Source organism: Cornus florida, unplaced genomic scaffold (assembly GCF_030987335.1).
Source record: "Cornus florida cultivar Cherokee Brave unplaced genomic scaffold, ASM3098733v1 CherokeeBrave_3.0.0_Hap2_Chr07, whole genome shotgun sequence".
Lineage (NCBI taxonomy): Eukaryota > Viridiplantae > Streptophyta > Magnoliopsida > Cornales > Cornaceae > Cornus > Cornus florida.
The window spans coordinates 12,349,525-12,367,005 of NW_026775577.1; the positions used below are offsets into that span (position 1 = coordinate 12,349,525).

The 17,481-nt window shown below is 38.1% G+C and overlaps 1 pseudogene; it reads left to right on the forward strand.

Annotated features, from left to right (window-relative positions):
• The first annotated feature begins 1,549 nt into the window (after nt 1-1,549).
• On the forward strand, nt 1,550-15,425 carry LOC132316262 (G-type lectin S-receptor-like serine/threonine-protein kinase At4g27290; annotated as a pseudogene).
• Nucleotides 15,426-17,481: the final 2,056 nt, after the last annotated feature.

Genomic DNA, 17,481 nt, shown 5'->3' on the forward strand with positions numbered 1-17,481 from the left:
AAGAATTCAATTAAAGAATAGTAATCTTGTTTGAGAAAAAGAAACTATTCTAATGAATTTACAATAATACTCTTTTTCATAGATTTTGTTTTTTTGTTTTTTAATTAAAAAAATAGGGTAAATTTGGTATTAACAATGTTTTATTAAAAATTGCTAGTCAATCCTTCTATTTTCTCTCAAAATTCTTCCATTCTTTATCTTTTTTCCTTTGAAAATTGTATACCAAACACAAAAAAATCACATCCCTTTACTTTCCAGTGTTACATTTTGTTTCTATAAAATATTCACAGAAAAGAAATGATAATGTACTGCAATGATATTGGCATTGAGAGGTGAATGGCACCAGTCTTAGTCATATTTACCTTCTAGATGCATCTTTCCACCTGACTATTTCAAAGAATTAGTTGCAGAAGGCCAATATATCCCCACCCCAACGTATTGAAGATGTTGATATATAGATGATTTATGTGGGCATCCTTGACCTTGGATTTGTTACGCCAAAGTTTCAACTGCATGCGAAGCACTTCTTTTCCACTATTGTGGAAAGGATTAGCCATAGTGTATGTATATAGATGCTCAATTTGTGGCTGATGGCATCCGAATAGGATCAATTGAAAGGTCAATTATGAGTCACAACTAGCTTTTAGTCAAGGAAAATGATATTCAGGTTGAAGACTTTCCATGCATGGCCCATGGGATGCAAAGTGATGGGATCCATTCTGAAGACTTACGCTGAAGTCTTCGGCTCTAATAGCATGGTCCTCTAGTAGCTGTAAAGACCAAAAGAATGGAAAGGGAGGTCTAGGTCTGGCTGGTTGGCCTTGACCCTTATTATAGCTAGTGAAATGAGTAATATGACTATTGAGCTGAGCAAATTTACATGACTAAATTAATTGCTCATATATATTCTGCAAATTCCCATACTGATACACAAACTGGTGTGGGAATTATATTTAATTGGGTTAAGTGCACTAAACTCCCTTAACTTCCTTCTCTCTCCCAAGAAACCCACCTGAATTATTGTTTTGACACTTAACCCCTTAAATTATCCCATTTGTTGCAAAAAAATCTAAAACGGTTAGCCCACAATCTGAAATTTAACTTAATTGATGGCATGTGACAAATGTGACCTAACCCAATTTTAAAATGTCAAAAATACCCTTATGACCATTAAACCCAATATTATATATACATATACACGTTAAATCTATATACTCCGTATTTGAAAATCCCCAATTTATGTTCAGGAACAAATCCTAACAAAAAATTATTCAGCTAGTTGGTGTTCCATCTCCATCTCTATCTGTAAGTGTTTAGGGTTTAGGTATATATATATATATATATATCTCAATAAAATCATACAGACAAGTGAATGAGAAAGGCCATCATTATTCAACATGTCACACATAGCATTGTAAATCCTTCATAACAGAGGAAGCCATCACTGTCACAAATCTGTTTCAAGTGGGTCAAAGAAGGAAAATTTGTCACAAATCTGTTTCAAGTGGGTCAAAGAAGGAAAAATTGTGAATGGTTTCAGAAGCCTTTGATGACCATGGAAAAAGATGCCCATCATTATTCATTTATATACAAAGCTCAATTCAAGTAGCAATATGAAAACAGAGTCCACTCCAAAATCCATTTTTATGATTAAATTTGTTGTAAAATCAAAACCAATTCATTTGGGTTTCAGAGATTTGGATGATTAACTTCGCTTCATAGAGTCTGAAAGGTAGACAGCACCATTATGGGAAGCATAAGTAAATCATCAAAGAATTTTGGCTTTACCATAATTCTTTACTTGTATTCTATTTTTTCCATGTTAACAATAACCTCCTATGCAGTAGAATTGAACACCATAACTGCAACTCATTCTTTTACAGATGGGCAAACCATGGTCTCTTCAGACGGAACATTCGAACTGGGATTTTTCAACCCCTTGGGCAGTATTTCCAGGAATCGATACTTGGGAGTATGGTACAAGAAAATATCTGTTCGGACTGTGGTATGGGTTGCCAACAGAGACACTCCACTTACTGATACCTTAGGAGGAGGAGTCTTAAAGCTCACAGACGGAGGAATTATCGTGCTTGTCAATGGTACAAACAGCATCATCTGGTCTTCTTCAAATTCATCCTGAAATAACAACACAGTGAATTCAGCTCCAGTTGCACAGCTTTTGGATTCGGGTAATCTTGTTGTCAAAGATGCAAATGATGAGAATATCCAGTGGCAGAGTTTTGATTATCCTGGAGACACTTTGTTGCCGGGCATGAAGTGTAATGTTGTGATATATATATATATATATTTAATGCTAAAAGAAAAAGAAATAAAGCAAGTGGGCCCACCCATGTTTTAAAACACACAAAAAGTGTATAAGGCATTACATGACCCACGACCCAACTGTTTTCTCTCTCTTTCTCTGCTGCATCTTTCCTCTCTCGGCATCTCACTGCTTCTTTTTCGTTTTGCAATCTCAAAGCTTGATCTAACTTTAAACTTTTGGATTTTGGTAGAGCATTGTGAAGCAAAGTTGGAGAGCTCGTCAAGGCCTTCAATTTGATAGGAGCCAATCATCATTTGGTGCACTCTAGGGAGTTCAAAATTCTAGGGTTCTTGGGCTTGGATTTGGGGATTTTGGGAGTTTTCACTTCCATTGAGGTAGGGGTGTTCTAATCTACAATTTCTTAGTTTTTTTGTGAATTTTTCCCCTTAAATTTGATCCTATGCATGCTAATTTTGATTATCTAGTTTGTGGTTGAAGTATGTTTAATTCAAACGCTAAATGTGTTCCATGTGTTATTTGAATTCATATATATGACTAGATTTATTACGGTGATTGAGTATGTTTGGTGTTGACATATTGTATGTCCTAAGATTATGTATTTTTTATTTATTTATTGCTTTCAAAGAAAATGATGCTATGGTCAATAAATAAATAAAAGAAATGATTGCTTAGAAATTTCTATTAAATTGTGATAATGATGTAAATGAAATGTGTGAGAGCCTATGGTTAAATTGATAAATCGAAACATGCACATTCATGCATTCATTAGGAAAGAGAAAGGAAAAAAAAAAATATATATATATATATATATATATATATATATTTGAACAAACGAAATTATTTTGGGGAAAATATTTTTTTAAAGGAGTTTGCGAAAACCGGACGCCTAGGAGGCGCCTAGTGGTCCGTAGTGTTAGTGTAGTCTAGAAGGGATCATGGTTGAGCTAACTAGGCCGGATGCGACGCCTTGGAGGTGCCTTGTGGTTGTGGATAGTTAGTCAACCCTTCATTCGTGACGTCTTGGAGGTGCCTTGGGTCGGATTACACTAACAGTTTTGGAAGTTGAAACGGAAATGTTTCGGAAAATGGGGAGTAACGTTTGCATATTGCACTTCATGACATTGTGGTAAACTTGTGATTGGGTGGTATTTGTTACATACTTGTTATTGTATTTGAGAGTGTGTATTTCCTTATAGCATGATCCCTTTCACTTTTAATCTATTCCTTGTATGGATTCACGGGGATATAAGAAGTGTGTCTTAGACACTTCCTACTGAGCTTATGCTCACCCCATTATTTCTAACATTTTTCAGGATATGAAAAAGAGGTGGCGGACGACGATCCACCACGATTTTAGACGAGTACGGAGACCTATTTTATTTTTTTTTTTTGCTATCTTTTGTATTAAAACTCTCTAATATTTTGTAAATGTAATATTAACTAACTCGTAAAACTTTAGTTTAATTAGTATAATGTTGTAAGCCATGGACTTTTAAATTCTAACTACGCTTTTTGGACTGTAACTTGATGTAACCAACGTATGTTCCTTATTGGATGAGATAGAGGAATGGGATTTTGTATGTATGTAGTCACTTTGGAGATATGATATAATATATGTATATTACGTTAGGACAGGATATGTTAGATTTAAGGCCCAGGGAGGCCATTGTAATTATTTTTTTGTATTTCAACAAGTTGTTTAGAGACATTTTCTGCGGAGCTCATGCCGAAATTTTTTATAGATTTTTATTATTATTTTGGTATCCCATTTGGGTCGTTACAAATTTGGTATCAGAGCAATGGTTCGAATACCATTAGGACGACGGGTAGAGGCTTACCTAGGATTGCATGGGGAGTTGAGTTATTTGCTTACTTGCTTAATTGTTTACGTGATGGCATGCTTATATGCTTATGTGTTAAGGTGCTGTATATGATTAGTATGATCATGTTTATCATTAGTTGGGTATTCTGGGATTATGAAAGGTGCTTATGTGTTTCCATTCTTGTCAAGTCATTCGTGTGAGGACTTCGTTCTCGTGCGTATTTTAGTGTCATCATTTTTGATCTGTTTCCTTTTTCTTATAGCGTCATGGCAACACGAAGGGATCCCGGGGAAAGTTCTAGCTCCAATCCCATGGAAAGGGATCAGGAGCAAGTTGAGGAAGATATCTTGTTGCGTGATTTGGTCCCACCAAGAGGGGGACAAGTGAGGAGGACTGTTGATCCACCTTTCAGATGAATAGGGAACAAATTAGGTTAGCCATTCAAGAGGCTATTTTTGATGCATATCGACCGACAGACGCGTCATCGTCACAATTTGTGCCACCACCGGCTCCACTACCACCTCCGAAGACAAATGAGCTAGATGATACTCTTTCTCACATTGCCAGGTTCGTGAAGTTGATGCCAACCTTGTTTGAGGGTGGTCCAGATCCGCTTGTTGCGGACAGTTTCCTGGATAGGGTGGAGAAGCATATTAATGCCATGAATTTGGCAACGGACAAGTTGAAGATCACATTGGCGACTTACAATTTTGTGGGCGATGCTGAGATTTGGTGGAAGACCGTTTCTCACACCCATAATCTGGATACTATGACATATGCTACATTCAAGAAGTTGTATTATAAGAAGTACTTTCCAGCACCAAAGCGGAGGGAACTAAAGAAGGAGTTTGATGGGTTAAAGCAAGGAAGTATGACAGTTACAGAGTATGAAAAAAAGTTTACATCACTTTTGAGGTTTGCACCGGGAATTGCTAATGATGAAGAAGGAAAGATAGAGAAATTTGTTGATGGCCTTGATCTTACCATTAGGCCAATTGTAGCTGCTTCAGAACCGACAGAGTATGCAAAAGCAGTGCGAAAGGCTTTAGTGGTTGAGGCTGAGAGTAAGGACAACAAGGCTATCAAGGAGTCCTACAAGCACAACAGGGGTATGAGTACTTTCTCCGAAGGTCAATCAAGTAAGAAGCAGAAGCATGAGCAGTCAGGGTTCAGGGGACAGCAGCCAGTTAGATCTGCACCCACAGCTTCAGTGTCCATGGGGTCTTCTAGACCGAATGTTACTTGTTTCAGATGCGGGCAGTTGGGACATTACAAGTCCCAATGCACTCAGACACAGGTAGCTCGGATGATTTGTTTCAAGTGTGGGCAGCCAGGGCATCACAAGTCCCAGTGTACTCAGATTCAGGTGGCGTCTGGTGGATGTTTCGGGTGTGGCCAGCAGGGCCATAGGGTGAAAGATTGTCCATAGCGGGGCAGTGGTTTGGGCAGAAGTGGAGGTTCACAGCAGAGGCAGATGCAGTCTGCCACAGTTTAGTCAGGGTTTCGACCACCACCACCACCTCAGCCGTCTCAGCCAGCTATGTCAGCCCAGAGTTCTCGACCTGGTAGGGGAGCTTCTTCGAGTGCACCTACTCAGCAGTCTGGCTATCAGGCAGGCAGTTCCCAGGGGCAGAGGACCCAGGGTCGCGGGTTTGCACTCACTCCAGCCGAGTCACCATCCAGTTTTTCAGTTATTAGGGGTATGTTTCTTGTGTCCCATTCTTGGGCTCGTGTATTGTTTGATTCTGGTGCTTCTTATTCATTCATTGCTTCATCATTTGCACAGGCATTGGGTTTAGAGGTCAGTCAGTTAGACAGACCACTTTGTGTTGACACGCCTATCGGGGGTTTAGTTGCTCTTAGTAGAGTTTGTAGGAATTGTTCCATCACAATTGCCGGACGTGTTCTTGAGTTCGATCTCATCCTTCTCGAGATGACGGGATTTGATGTCATTCTTGGGATGGACTGGTTGTCATCCTTCAGAGCTGTTATTGATTGTTTCAGGGGTAGAGTTTCAGTATGTACCCCGGATGGGGATTGTTTCTGTTTTGTGGGAGATCGGTGTGATCCTCTCACTCATTCATTTTATGGTGTTAGGGGTCGAGATCGGCAGACATTCTTCTTGGCTAGTCTTTTCGCCGATGATGACGTTAAGTTTTATGGGGTTGATTATCCAGCAGTTGTGCGTGATTTTCTGGATGTGTTTCCGGAGGACTTGACTGAGTTGCCTCCACACCGAGAGGTGGAATTTGCTATTGATTTGATGCCTGGTACCGCACCAATCTCTATGGCACCGTATCGTATGGCACCGATTGAATTAGAAGAATTGAAGAAGCAACTTGATGATTTGAGAATGAAAGGCTTTATCCGACCGAGTGTGTCACCGTGGGGTGCACCGGTCTTGTTCGCTAAGAAGAAAGATGGTTCTTTGAGGTTGTGCATTGATTACCGAAAGTTGAATCATGCCACCATCAAGAACAAGTATCCTTTACCAAGGATAGATGATTTATTTGATCAGTTGAGGGGAGCCAGTTATTTTTCGAAGATTGACTTGAGGTCAGGCTATTATCAGTTACGGGTTAGAGAGGAGGATATTCCAAAGACCGCGTTTCGTACGCGGTATGGACATTACGAGTTTCTTGTTATGCCTTTTGGTTTAACCAATGCGCCGGCGGCATTCATGGATTTAATGAACCGTGTCTTCCACGATTACTTGGATCAGTTTGTGGTAGTTTTTTTGTGGATGATATTCTTGTGTATTCACGGACTCGGGAAGAGCACGAGGTCCATTTGGGTATAGTGTTGCAGATTCTACGGGAGCACCGTTTGTACGCCAAGTATGAAAAGTGTGAGTTTTGGCTACAAGAGGTGAAATTTTTGGGACATGTTGTCTCGGAAGGTGGGGTTTCAGTTGATCCTTCAAAAATAGAGGCAGTTTTGAGTTTGGAGCAACCCAAGAATGTCTTTGAGATCCGGAGCTTCCTTGGCTTAGCGGGTTATTATCGGAGATTTGTGAAGGATTTTTCCCGTTTGGCAGCTCCTATGACCAGATTAACCAGGAAAGGGATCAAGTTTGCATGGAATGAGGCCTGTGAGTCATCCTTTCAAGAATTGAAAACAAGGTTGACTACGGCTCCGGTGTTGGTGATACCTGAGCGTGGCTTGGGTTATGTGATCTATTGTGACGCCTCACGTGATGGTTTAGGTTGTGTACTGATGCAAGATGATAGAGTAGTGGCTTATGGGTCTCGACAGTTAAAGACTCACGAGTTTAACTACCCTACTCATGACTTAGAGTTAGCGGCAGTTGTATTTGCTTTGAAGTGTTGGAGACACTATTTGTATGGTGAGAGATTTGAGGTGTTCTCGGACCACAAGAGTCTCAAGTACCTTTTCTCCCAAAAGGACTTGAACAACAGACAGAAGCGATGGGTTGAATTCTTAGAAGACTATAACTTTGATTTGCAGTATCATCCTGGCAAGGCAAATGTGGTAGCTGATGCTTTAAGCCAGAAATCTCGTGGGACTTTGGCTAGTTTAGCCATTCGAAAATGGAAAATGCTGGAAAATTTGGCTGAAATGGGATTGTATTGTTTGGATGATGATGATGGCAGTGAGTCAGCATTCTTGTTTAGTCTCGTGGCTCAACCCACTCTTGTTAGATGGGTGATTGAGTCACAGAGACAGGATTCAGATTTGGATGCCATTTACACTTTGATCTCCAGTGGCGAGATCGTGAAGGATTGGACCTTACATGCAAATAGAGGTCTACGGTTTAGGGGTTTGTTGGTCATTCCTACAGTTTGTCGTGAGGACGTCTTACGGGAGTTTCATACTTCCCGCTTTGCAGTTCATCCGGGTGGTACCAAAATGTATCACAATTTGAGACGTCAGTATTGGTGGAATGGAATGAAGAATGATGTTGCACAGTTTGTAGCTAAGTGCCTTACCTGTCAGCAGGTGAAGGCCGAGCACCAGAGACCAGCTGGTTTATTGCAGCCGTTGCCGGTAGCGCAGTGGAAATGGGAGGAGATTGCAATGGCTTTTGTGACAGGTCTTCCTAGGTCACGGAGGGGAAATGAAGCCGTATGGGTTATTATCGATAGATTGACCAAGACGGCTCACTTCTTGCCTATTAACGCAACAGTTGACGCAGAGACACTCGGTGTACTTTATGTGAAAGAGATTGTGAGATTGCACAGAGTTCCAGTGGCTATTGTGTCGGATAGGGATGCTAAGTTCACCTCGAAGTTCTGGGAAGGACTTCAAGCAGCGTTTGGCTCAGCGTTGCACCTTAGTACTGCATTTCATCCACAGACGGACGGCCAGTCGGAGCGTACCATCCAGATCTTAGAGGATATGCTTCGAGCCTGTGTACTTGACTTGGGTGGTAGTTGGGAGGATCACCTTCCACTTATTGAGTTTGCCTACAACAATAGTTATCAGGCGAGTATTCAGATGGCTCCATTTGAGGCGTTGTATGGTAGACCTTGTAGGTCTCCTGTCTGTTGGACTGAGGTGGGCGAGACAACCGCCTTAGGACCCGACATTGTACTCGAGACTACCGAGAAGATTAAGCTGATCAGACAGAGATTGCTTACAGCTCAGAGCCGACAGAAGATTTATGCAGATAGGCGGAGACGACCGCTATCCTTTGAGGTGGGAGACCATGTTTTTCTTCGGGTTTCTCCAAGGAAGGGGTTGATGAGGTTCGGGAAGAGTGGCAAGTTGTCGCCACGATTTATTGGACCTTTTGAGATCTTGGACCGCGTAGGATAGGTTGCCTACAGACTAGCATTGCCACCACAGATGGACAGGGTTCATAATGTCTTTCATGTGTCGATGCTACGGAAGTATGAGCCAGATCCGTCTCATATTTTGAGTTGGGTTGATGTGGACATTGATGAGGATGTTTCCTACGAAGAGGGACCAGTTCAGATTCTTGACGCACAACAGAAGGTGTTGAGGAAAAAGACGATACCGTTGGTAAAGGTTCTTTGGAAGCATCATGGAGTTGAGGAGGCTACTTGGAAGCTCGAACAGGAGATTCGCTCCAAGCATCCAGAGTTGTTTTCTCCCTCAGGTATGGCCTGATTTCGGGGACGAAATCTTTTAAAGTTGGGAAGAATGTAATGTTGTGATATATATATATATATATATATATATATATATATATATATATATATATATATATTTAATGCTAAAAGAAAAAGAAATAAAGCAAGTGGGCCCCACCCATGTTTTAAAACACACAAAAAGTGTATAAGGCATTACATGACCCACGACCCAACTGTTTTCTCTCTCTTTCTCTGCTGCATCTTTCCTCTCCCGGCATCTCACTGCTTCTTTTTCTTTTTGCAATCTCAAAGCTTGATCTAGCTTTAAACTTTTGGATTTTGGTAGAGCATTGTGAAGCAAAGTTGGAGAGCTCATCAAGGCCTTCAATTTGATAGGAGCCAATCATCATTTGGTGCACTCTAGGGAGTTCAAAATTCTAGGGTTCTTGGGCTTGGATTTGGGGATTTTGGGAGTTTTCACTTCCATTGAGGTAGGGGTGTTCTAATCTACAATTTCTTAGTTTTTTTGTGAATTTTTCCCCTTAAATTTGATCCTATGCATGCTAATTTTGATTATCTAGTTTGTGGTTGAAGTATGTTTAATTAAAATGCTAAATGTGTTCCATGTGTTATTTGAATTCATATATATGACTAGATTTATTACGGTGATTGAGCATGTTTGGTGTTGACATATTGTATGTCCTAAGATTATGTATTTTTTATTTATTTATTGCTTTGAAAGAAAATGATGCTATGGTCAATAAATAAATAAAAGAAATGATTGCTTAGAAATTTCTATTAAATTGTGATAATGATGTAAATGAAATGTGTGAGAGCCTATGGTTGAATTGATAAATCGAAACATGCACATTTATGCATTCATTAGGAAAGAGAAAGGAAAATATATATATATATATATATATATATATATATATATATATATATATATATATATATTTGAACAAACGAAATTATTTTGGGGAAAATATTTTTTTAAAGGAGTTTGCGAAAACCGGATGCCTAGGAGGCGCCTAGTGGTCCGTGGTGTTAGTGTAGTCTAGAAGGGATCATGGTTGAGCTAACTAGGCTGGATGAGACGCCTTGGAGGTGCCTTGTGGTCGTGGATAGTTAGTCAACCCTCCATTCGTGACGCCTTGGAGGTGCCTTGGGTCGGATTACACTGACGGTTTTGGAAGTTGAAACGGAAATGTTTCGGAAAATGGGGAGTAACGTTTGCATATTGCACTTCATGACATTATGGTAAACTTGTGATTGGGTGGTATTTGTTACATACTTGTTATTGTATTTGAGAGTGTGTGTTTCCTTATAGCATGATCCCTTTCACTTTTAATCTATTCCTTGTATGGATTCACGGGGATATAAGAAGTGTGTCTTAGACACTTCCTACTGAGCTTATGCTCACCCCATTATTTCTAACATTTTTCAGGACATGGAAAAGAGGTGGCGGACGACGATCCACCACGATTTTAGACAAGCACGGAGACCTATTTTATTTTATTTTTTGCTATCTTTTGTATTAAAACTCTCTAATATTTTGTAAATGTAATATTAACTAACTCGTAAAACTTTAGTTTAATTAGTATAATGTTGTAAGCCATGGACTTTTAAATTCTAACTACGCTTTTTGGACTGTAACTTGATGTAACCAACGTATGTTCCTTATTGGATGAGATGGAGGAATGGGATTTTGTATGTATGTAGTCACTTTGGAGATATGATATAATATATGTATATTGCGTTGGGACAGGATATTTTAGATTTAAGGCCCAGGGAGGCCATTGTAATTATTTTTTTGTATTTCAACAGATTGTTTAGAGACATTTTCTGCGGAGGTCATGCCCAAATTTTTTATAGATTTTTATTATTATTTTGGTATCCCATTTGGGTCGTTACATGAAGCTTGGAAAGAACCTAGTAACTGGAATTGATAGGCGTCTATGGTCATGGAAGTCCAGTGATGACCCTTCTAAAGGAAAGTATTCTTATGGATTTGATCTTCGTGGATTCCCACAATTAGTCCTCCTGGAAGGTTCGGTTGAGCGATACCGCTCTGGACCATGGAATGGTCTCCGCTTTAGTGGCACGATGGGTTTAATACCAAACAGCATCCACACATACCATTTTGTTTTTGATCAGCAGGAAGTGTATTATGAATATGAGCTTATTAATAGCTCAGTTCTCTCACGGCGGGTTTTGAACCAGAACGGAATTGTACAGCGCTTGACATGGAATTATAAAACACAGGATTGGACAGTTTATACTAATGCACCAGCAGATAACTGTGATTTTTATGGGCTGTGTCAGGCCTATGGTATCTGCAACACCATTCCCACGTCCCCGGTGTGTGGGTGTCTTGATAAATTTGTTCCAAGGTACCCAAAAGATTGGGACACAGCAGATTGGTCAGGTGGGTGTGTTCGAAGAACAGCCTTGGATTGCCACAATGAATCATCAAATGGATTTATCAAGTATTCCGGTGTTAAATTGCCTGACACGCGGAATTCTTGGTTTAATAGGACCATGACCCTCAAGGAATGCGAGACGGTATGCTCAAAAAACTGTTCTTGTATGGCTTATGTAAATATAGACGTAACAGCAGGAGGAAGTGGCTGCTTGCTCTGGTTTGATGCCTTGATTGATATTAGGGACCTCACAGAAATTGGACAAGATCATTACATAAGAATGGCCTCCTCTGAGTTAGTAGGTATGATATATATTCCCAAGCATGCAGATCAGTAGCTTTTATATTCTGTTTGGAATATAAAAGGAAGTTGCCATGTTTTCACCAGAAAGTAGGCATATTAGAAGCTCTCAATGAAAAGTGTCTTCTTTTACTGCTGTTTTATTTCTTAGTTTTCCTGCCTTCAAATATAGTTGCTTTACATTGTGGTAAATTTTGACTCTGCAGAAACACATGGTGTAGTCATCACACATAGCAGCTCCCTTGGAAAGGGATCCGGAAGATTGAAGATTATAATCATTCCTATATTACTTGCAGCAGTGGTTCTCCTAAATCTGTTCTTTCTCTTGTATTTCTTAAGGAGGAGGAAGCTAAGACTAGGTAAGGTATCTAGAACACTCTAATTACTTCCCTTTCCTATTTAGCAAAGAAAACTACAAATTTTTACAGAGGCGAATCGTGTCTTGTCGGCATCAAATGTCAAGATTTTCAAATTCATTTCCTTTGCCACTTTATCTTGGTCTGATTCTGTACCTCTTCAGTTTAATTGTGCCACTTTTGCTTTACAATAAGGGCGGGTTGCTGTAATCTGATGGCTCATGTACAGTGAGTGTACCAAAATCAAGCTTTTTTAATGCTATTAACTCTTGATAATATCATCCAACCAAAGTGTTTTTTTTTTTTTTTCAATTGATCTACTAAAATGGACCTATCAAATTTTGGGTCTTAGTCATCATCCTTCCTCTTAGCTTACGTCACTTTTTCAGGGTGAGGATAGAGAGAGACATTACGTGTCATGAAGGGTGTGCAGAGAACATGTGTACTTATCTACCCTAATTAAAGCTTGAGCTTTTAAAGAGAGTATAACTTGAATATTTACATATTTCAACACAATAGCTGATGTTTAGCTTTCTGGTTTGAACAGGTGTCTTTGCCTGCTTTGATACTATGTAAGAGAAATTTGGAGAAGAAAAATAATCTTCACTCATTGCAAAAATCCTTTGTACAAGACGTGCATATATACAATGGCTATCCACATAGAAAAGGAAATTAAATCTCCTAAAATCTGTTAAGAGTAATATAGATAGATACAATATGTACAATAATTAGAAAAGGGAAATTTTTTCTAACCAATATGATTTTCGCACCGGCAGTGACAGCAATACCACTATAGATGATATTTTTATTGAAGCAGGCAAATGATTAAAGAAACAAATAAATGCTGCTAAAAATGCATCTAGGGTTACTTAAGTTTGTGATTATTTCACATTCTTTTTTGTTGATATAGCAAAGGAAAACAGCTGGACATCTCAATTCTTGTTCTACCCATTGATGTTGCTTACCAGTTTCTTTTTTTATTCTTAAAAAAATGATTATCATGATGCCACAAGAGTATCATGCCATACCATTCTAGAAGTAGAGTCGGAGTGATTCGTTAGTAAGAATATTTTTATGTCGCCTTTGGGAGCACTGAATTGGTGCATTGAATTTGGAATTGAAGCAAATTTGGTGATTCGGTATTGCTGTCACGGATTCAGTGCTCTCAAACATGGCATTACTGATTTTAATTTGGGATCTTATTGAATAATATTGCCATACATGTTAATTCAACGAATTTGTACAACTTGTTTTATTCATATGAAGTTTATTTCTACTTTACAGAACTAGTTAAACTCAATCAAGATTTAGAGTTGCCATTATTTGACTTTGAGACAATAGCTAATGCCACAAGTAACTTTTTGATCGACAATAAGCTTGGAGAGGGCGGCTTTGGACCTGTCTACAAGGTAATGGTCACATTTATAAATCTATGCAGCATCTAGGAACATCTATGAAAAATAGTTTTTGCTACCAACTCTATTATGGTACCATCTCTATGCACCAAAACCAGTATCTGCATAAAAACTTTTCAGTCACTAGTTTTCCCTGAAAATTTCTCTACTTTAAAATCTTTATTCTAAATGCTTAGCAATGTTAGTTAGTGCTATTGTTCTACACCTTTGACTCTGCTGTTATAATATGAAGTATGAAGTAATTGTCTTAATAATGCCTATTGGAGACAATCTCCACAAAGGATAGCACACTGAACGTCGAGGGAACGAAAAAGGGAAAATGAAACTCTCAGAATGATAATTTTCAGGGTGTGTTAGAAGAGGGACAAGAAATAGCTGTGAAGAGGCTTTCAAGGAATTCAAGACAAGGACTCGATGAGTTCAAGAATGAAGTTCTATGTATTTCCAGACTTCAGCACCAAAACCTCGTGAAGCTTCTAGGTTGTTGCATTCAAGATGACGAAAGGATGTTGATCTACGAATACTTACCCAACAAAAGCTTGGATTACTTCATTTTCGGTCTGTGTCACTTGAAACCTTTATTTATTTAGCCTTTTGTACTTTTTGATAGTCTTAATAAACTGAACTTAGTCCTGTCTAGTTATTTTCATTATGCATGCTCCAAATTCCTCACTTCCTGTGGAGTGATGTTTAGGAGGTTGCTTTTATCAAAAGCCTTGGGAGAAGGGTCGAGCACCATATTCATCCCAGTTAAAGATTGGAGACAGGATACTCTTAACTTCTTCATAATAAGTGCAACTGCTTGACCTTACTCCCAAGGATTATTCATGGCTGTGAATTTATAAAAGTAGTTGTCATTTAGCCTCATGAATCCAACTGAACAGCAACATGAATTAATTGGATGGAAAATTTGGGCAGATAAAGAAAAAAGCATATTACTGGATTGGCCTAAGCGCTACAACAATATCAAGGGGATTGCTCGGGGAGTTCTCTACCTTCATCAAGATTCCAGACTCAGAATTATCCATAGAGATCTCAAGGCTGGTAATATTTTACTTGATAACAACATGAACCCCAAAATTTTAGACTTCGGCATGGCTAGAATTTTTGGCGGTGATGAAATGAAAGCAAATACAAGTAGAATGGTTGGAACACATTAAGAACTTTAACTATGTTGGATGTGCTACTTCTATTACTCAGAAATTGATTTCTTTTTTGTTGACTTCCTGCAGCGGTTACATGTCCCCTGAGTATGTAATGAATGGATTCTTCTCGGTAAAGTCTGATGTGTATAGCTTCGGTGTATTGGTGCTTGAGATAGTTAGTGGGAGCAAAAACAGAGGATTTTCTCATCCAGATCACTGCCTCAACCTCCTAGGACATGTAAGTGGCAATAGCTACCTTGTAGTATTTCATGCATTGATTCAAGAATTACTAACAAAAATAAGCCCCAATTAGGCATGGACACTTTATAAAGAAGGCAAACCTTTGGATCTGATTGATGCATCGGTAGTGCACTCGTGTAATCTTTCTCAAGCATTTAGATCAATCCATATCAGTCTATTATGTGTGCAACAAAGTCCAGAGGATAGACCAAACATGTCATCTGTGGTTATGATGTTAGATAGTGAGATTGCTTTGCCTCAACTGAAAGAGCCCGGGTTTTACACTGGAAGAAAGTTTGCTGAAGTGGATTCATCATCAAACAAGCCTAAATTGTGTTCATCCAATCAATTAACTGTAACAATTTTGGCCCCTCGCTAGAAGATGTTTCATGTAAATATTTTGATCCTCCACGGCTCCACACCTGGCAAAAACTTCTGTATAAGCCACTTTTTCAACAGAAAAAAGAAGAAAGGAAAATGTAAGTTATTTCTGATGTAGAAATAATTGGCTGAGGCATATTTGGAGAAAAAAAAGAAAAAAAAAAAAAAGAAAAAAAAAAAAAAAAAAAAAAAAAACATCTTTAGTCCAAGAAGATGGCCTCCAGTAATTTGCAGTATTGGTGGAAGGGTGAGTCATGTAATAATGTTTGTTAATTTTGGTGGCCAGCTCCATTATGTGTTATCTTTATTTTATTTCATTTGAAATTGCCATGTTTACTAGAAACTTAACTAGCTGGTCTTTTGATCTCTTTGAATTTGTAAGCCTAGTCATATGTGTATAGTGTTATCCTTTAGTCTCATAAGTTATTTTAGTAAAAATTACTCCTTAGAAGGATTGCTTTTCTAAAATCACTGTGAAGATAACAATTGGTAGAAAGAAAGCTACTTGAACTAGCCGCATGCATAAATTGATATATAGTGAACTTGACGACGCTTCTACAATGAGCCCAAAGAAATTTTTTTTTCCTAGTTGGGACGCACACACACTGCCTCCGCTGAGGTTCGAATCCCTGACCTCCCTTTAAGAAATAGAAAACTTATACCGCTAGGTCACATGCATGTTTGTATGAGCCCAAAGAATTCAATTACTGAAGTCAATTTGTCAACCAGTTCCCAATGCCTAAAGTTAATTCTATTACTGTATTTATACGTAGGCTGGACTTGAAACAATATGGACTTGAATTCGTTATCTTAAAACAAATAATAGTTAATTTAATCTGGAAGTTCTCAAATAAATTTTATTAGAAATGCGTGAATAGCAGTCAAAGTTAAAAACTCTTCAGAAAATTTTGAGTTCAAGAAATAAAATCATCTGTGTATAATACATTATATTTTTTGTTTTCCCCCTTTTTCTCCACATGAATTACCAATTCTTGATATCCATCAATTCCATTGTTACAACTAAAGAACCTAGATTATTGAGAGGGACAATGTTAAAATTTCAAAATTAATATAATTGAAAATAAAGAAAATTAAAACTACTTAATGTTAAAAATAAAAAATATAAAAATAAAATAAAAATCAGGGGAGCATATATATATATATATTTTAATTTTTAATTATTATTTTTTTTTTGGCAAAGGGGGCAAGTTGATATTTTTTTTTTTAAAACTCGTTTTTCAAAAAAAACTCCAAGACTCCACCTCTTCTCAACCTTTGCCGAACACAAAAGAATAAAAATAAAAATAAAATAATTTATGTGGAATCTAAATCACATAAGGTAAGAGCATGAACAGGAGAGCAACAAAATTAATCAAAAACAAAGTCACATAAACTGGGAGTAGGAGCGTGACAGTAGTAGAATTAATCAAATTTGAGGAGGATTATGTGACTTAGCGTAGAATAAGCCTAGCCTAAGTACAGTGGTTGTAGTAGTGTTGCATTTTGTGATGACTTCTCACTCTCGGAGATCAATGTTGCCCTAGCCTCACTCAGAAGTCAGAACCATCCAATCCAAATGATTCCGAAGCCAAAATCCCACCAACAACTTGCGACGACAAAGACGAAGAAGAACAAGTTCAATTAGTTATATTCCACTGTGATGTTCTCGCTGCAAGACTTCCTCACCCCAACCCCCCCTCTTCTTCTTTTGGTTCTTTCCTTCTCTCATTCTTCATTTCCTCATGTTTCTCTTTTTCAATTGATTGATGCCATTTTATTTTATTTTAGGCTGCTGAAGAAGGATAATTTAAAATTAAATTAAATTTTGAAATTCTATATTTATTGTTTTTGTAGATTCGGTTTTATTTACTAATAAATTATGTAACAAATTAAGTGATTACCTTTTCCTTTTTTTTGCCTGGTGTAATTTCAGGTTTGAATTCCCCTTTTTAATTTTATCTTTTAGTTCACAATTTTCTCAACTTTCAATCACATCATTAATAATAATTTTTTTTTTTTTTTTTTTTTTTTTTTTGTTGAATTGTGCTATGTAC